The 5042-nt window shown below is 38.3% G+C and overlaps 1 pseudogene; it reads left to right on the forward strand.

Moving 5' to 3' along the window:
• The window catches only part of LOC106338105, a 10808-nt pseudogene extending 10220 nt beyond the window's left edge, over positions 1 to 588 (forward strand).
• The last annotated feature ends 4454 nt before the right edge of the window (positions 589 to 5042 follow it).

Genomic DNA, 5042 nt, shown 5'->3' on the forward strand with positions numbered 1-5042 from the left:
GTGGCTGTTTTGATTAACATGTTTATATTGTCTTTCTATGGTAGAGTTCGAATTCCACTTTTTTGAACAAATGCAAACTTTTATCGCCGTGGTCTACTGATGAAAAAATTGTTGCTGAAGGCCGTTGGCAGTGTCAAGAACCGAAAGCTTTGGTGGATAATCTGCCTCTAGGACCAAATGCAGTCAAAGTTTTTGTGGATGTGGTTCATGTTCCTGATATATTTCTGTGGAGACCTAGCCCTGAGATGACTTACCTTAGGGACTCTGTTAAGCAGTTTGTAGCATGGCCTGCCGATAAGTGTGTGTTCGAAAACAACACAGAGTCACCAAGCCGTAGATCTCCTCTTCAGAATGAAGATTCTTCTCCTAAAGCACAACCTGCAAAATCTGCTACGTGTTCTGCATCACCAGGTTCTAAATCAAGCAATCATTCTCCAAAATCCAACCTTAATAAAGCTCAAACATGTGTTTTCTGCTGTGTGTTTGGCTTTCTATGTTTTTTGTTCAGTCTGTGTACTAATGAAAGTGTTATTTGTTTCAGGTGAATTAATATGGGCCGCCCTAAGAGAGATACGACTAAAGATATGAACAAGGTCACAAAGAATGTCACGAAAAAAGTAACGAAGAAAGCAACAAGGAAGCCAAGTAAGAAGCAAGATGACGAAGTGGAATTTATTTGTACAACGTATGCCCAACCACACCCTGAAGAGAATGCACCTACACCAGAGTCCGAACAACCTGCAGATTGTGCAAATTCTGAAGAGGCAAACGTGGAGGAAGAGCCTCAAAAGGGAGAAGAAACTGAAAAAGGAGATGAAACTGCAAGGTCTGATCAGGAAGAGCCTGAAAAGGTAGACGAGCAAGAAGAAGTAGAAGGTGAGTTGGAACTGAATGAAGAGAATAATCCATCTCAACTTAAGCAGCAGAAGCATAGAGGACCAACAAAGATGAAGCACATCGCAAAAGATCCAAATGCTCGAGAAAGAGTTGATTTTAATGATATGGGAGAACCTGTTGGTCCTGGATCAGTGAAATTGTCTTCATACTTAGGTCCTTTAGTGCGTGAACATGTACCTGTCACAGTTGAAGATTGGAGAAAAGTCAGTGAAGAAGTAAAAACAGTTCTATGGAAATCTATTCAGGTAATATTATGTACATCACAATTACTGAGTTGATTCAATTATCTAATATTGGTTTCTATGTATGTGACTGTAGGCAAGATTCGAGCTTGATGAAGATTACCAAAAAAGTGTTGTGTTGAGGCAGATGGGATGCTTATGGAGAGCCTCAAAATCGAGACTAGTCACGCAGATAAAGAGTAAAGCTACTAACCAAGAAAGGATGAATCTGAGACCAAAGAATGTTAATCCTGTAGAATGGCGTAAATTTGTGAAGTGCAAAACTAGCTCAGCCTTTAAGGTAAAGATACGAAATGTATTTCAGTTTCTGCATTGAAAGCATAATAATCACTATATATATGTATGCTAGGTTGTCAGTGATTCATACAAGGAGAGGAGGAGCAAACAAATACCCCACACTTGTAGCCGTAGAGGAATGGTTAGGCTGGCTGAAGATATGGTGCTATTCTTTCCCTTAATACTTGATCACTAAACTTTTTCCATATTAATAGTTTTTGTTGTTTGCATCAGAAAAAAGAGTGTGGGGATCCTTCTACAGTTAATAGGCTAAAGGTGTGGGTCAAGTCGCGCACAAAAAAGGATGGTACACCAGTCAATACCGTAGCAGCTGAGAAGTTTGTAAGTTGTTCAATTTTTTGCTTCAAATTGTTTTTCTTCTTTAGCAGCATATTAACATGTTCTTATCCTGCCAGAAAAAGGCAGCTGATCTGGTTGATACTGCTAGTCATAGCAATTCAACAAATCCAACCGTGGATCCGCTTACAGCTCTGTTAGGACCTGATCATCCTGGTCATTTGAGGGCAATGGGTAGAAACATTGGAAAGACGAAGTTAGCTTGTTTTCAAGTGAAGAAACAATTTATGGCAGAAATGGCAGAGAAGCAATATCATTTGGAGAACAAAGTCTGTGAGTTGCAATCTGAGCTTGCTAGACTTAAGAAACAGGTGAGCTATAATCAAACATATCTATAATATTCGGAGACTGAGTGTAATGAATCTGAAATTTTGTTTTTTGGATACAGGAAGCTGAAATAGGGGAAAACTCAGCTACTGCAAGAGGAAGAGTATGTAATCTATGTTCATTTTTTGACGCTAGTTTTTTGCTTTGTAGCTTCAGATGGTTTGAAATAATATTTTTCATGTAGAGTGTTAACAAAAGGGCACAACCTAAGTGTGTATTGGTTGATTGGTTTGGTTCGGATGAAAACGTTGCTGAAGGACGTATTATTTCATATGAATCGGAGGACTTTGTCAATGACATCCCCTTAGGTCCTCTTGCTGTGAAATTATTGGTGGAGACTGCAATCAAATCAGATGCATTTCTTTGGAGACCTGCTACTGGTATGTTTATTGTTGAGCATGCGGTTGGGGAGATGATTGCATGGCCTGCCAGTAAATGTGTTATGTCAAACGAGGGGATATTTACTGAAGACATTCCTCTCAGGGTAAGATTTATTATTGTCTATTGTATTATTTCAGTTTATGTGGCTGTTTTGATTAACATGTTTATATTGTCTTTCTATGGTAGAGTCCGAATTCCACTTCTTTGAACAAATGCAAACTTTTATCGCCGTGGTCTACTGATGAAGAAATTGTTGCTGAAGGCCGTTGGCAGTGTCAAGAACCGAAAGCTTTGGTGGATAATCTGCCTCTAGGACCAAATGCAGTCAAAGTTTTTGTGGATGTGGTTCATGTTCCTGATATATTTCTGTGGAGACCTAGCCCTGAGATGACTTACCTTAGGGACTCTGTTAAGCAGTTTGTAGCATGGCCTGCCGATAAGTGTGTGTTCGAAAACAACACAGAGTCACCAAGCCGTAGATCTCCTCTTCAGAATGAAGATTCTTCTCCTAAAGCACAACCTGCAAAATCTGCTACGTGTTCTGCATCACCAGGTTCTAAATCAAGCAATCATTCTCCAAAATCCAACCTTAATAAAGCTCAAACACCTTCTCCCCTTCGAAGATCACAGGTACATTTTTAAATGGTATTAAGTAGCTGTTTGTTCTTGTTATATCACTGAGATATATATATATATATATATATATATATATATATATTGGTTTGTCTTGCGAACATTGTAGCGCCAGATTCAAAATGAAGCTCCCAAAGAAAAACAGAAATGCAAGCTAATGTCCATTATAGGAAAGAGGCAAGTGGTTGCAGAAGGACGTTGGGCTTCAGACAACCCGGACATAACAGTTCACTTTGTTCCCTTGGGACCTAATGGAGTTAAGGTCTGGATTGATGTGGTGAAGGTGAATAAGGCAGAGGTTTGGCGGCCATCTGATGAGATTGAGAGTATGGGAGATGCACTTGGCACCTGTATTGCATGGCCAAAGGAGAAAGTGATCTTCTGTTAACTATCAGGTCTAATGTACTTCTCTTTCTGCTTGGATAAGACTAAGTGATGCACTTATGAATTTGTTGTACTAGTAATGTGTCGGATTGAGACTTGTAGTATGGTACCTCTTTTCAATGAATGTTTCTGTTTGTGTGTTTCAATGTATGAATATGGGTTGTTCAATATAAATCGAGCAGGTTGTGGTCTAATAACAAATCTTAAGAGCTATGAGAAACTGACAATTAACTAATAGCATCTGTAAAACCGCTGTAGTATAATGCAATATGAGAAACAATTACAGCCTTCGAGTAATGCTATTGAACGCTGTAGTATAGTGCAATATGAGAAACAATTATAGCCTTCGGGTTATGCTATTGAAATAAGAAATGTAGCAGGCGGAAACACTGCTATTATAATGTCGCAATATAATAGCATCAAGTAAAACTGCTATCATATAACGTCACTATAATAGCATTTAAAAACTGTTATTATAGGGGAGGACCTATTATAGCTGGGGCAGACATAGCGGTTCATAATACGCTATCTCATGCATATGATAGCGGTTTTCTCCTGCTAAGAATGAAAGATTTTTTTGTAGTGGCCTTACATGTTTTCCGCCCGAGAGAAGCGTGTACCTCATGGCCTCACGGATTTTGACTACCGGCTGGCAGAGAGGAGTGGCCTTGTCAAGTGCTTTATTGACCGAATTAATCTTATTGACCATATAGGACATGAACTCAGAGTTATGGCTGGCGGTCGACGTCAGACGCCGGACGGACGACGTCAACATAAACCGACGGGTCAGCCGCATCTTACACTAAACCGCAGTGCAATGTGGCAGTATGGAATCGCCAAAACTAGAAATGGAGAGAGATAGAAGAGTGTAAACAAGAGCTTCTCGGTTTTTCCTGTTTCGCTTTGGGTTTGTTCCTGTTTTAGATTAAATGGTTAGAGCATGATTATCAATGGGACTTATTTGAGAGTTCTTAGAGTTTTATATTGTTATTTGTAGATTAGGACTTTAACAGACTTTTAATGAAAATGGTGATTATAGGTGGGACTTTTTGTTGGTCCTTAGGTGATTATTATAATAATATCATATATAAGATAAAACATATTACCATTTTAAGTTGAATAACTATTAAGAAAAACAAATTTATTCATTTAATTGAAAATTACAAACATTTTATTACATTTCATAAAAAAAAAACTTCCAAACTTCTGAAATAAAAGGAAACAAACAACTTATTCAAATCATTGAAAATGTCCAAATTTAGCCTATATATTTTCAATCAGATCATTTTTTAATTGTTCATGGGCTTGTTTATTACGAAGGCTCGTTCGACGATCCATTGTACTGCCGAGATTCGAAGGCATGTTGACGAAATATGTATCCACTTCTTCTCTTTCTTGAAACTCAAATTTGTTAAACTGACTGAATGATGACCGTTCATCTTCGACAATCATATTACGGAGTATGATACATGCTCTCATAATATTTCCTATTTTCTCTTTATCCCATAGCTTAGACGGATTTCTGACAAAGGCAAATCTAGCTTG

The sequence above is a fragment of the Brassica oleracea genome, chromosome C1, assembly GCF_000695525.1.
Source record: "Brassica oleracea var. oleracea cultivar TO1000 chromosome C1, BOL, whole genome shotgun sequence".
NCBI lineage: Eukaryota > Viridiplantae > Streptophyta > Magnoliopsida > Brassicales > Brassicaceae > Brassica > Brassica oleracea.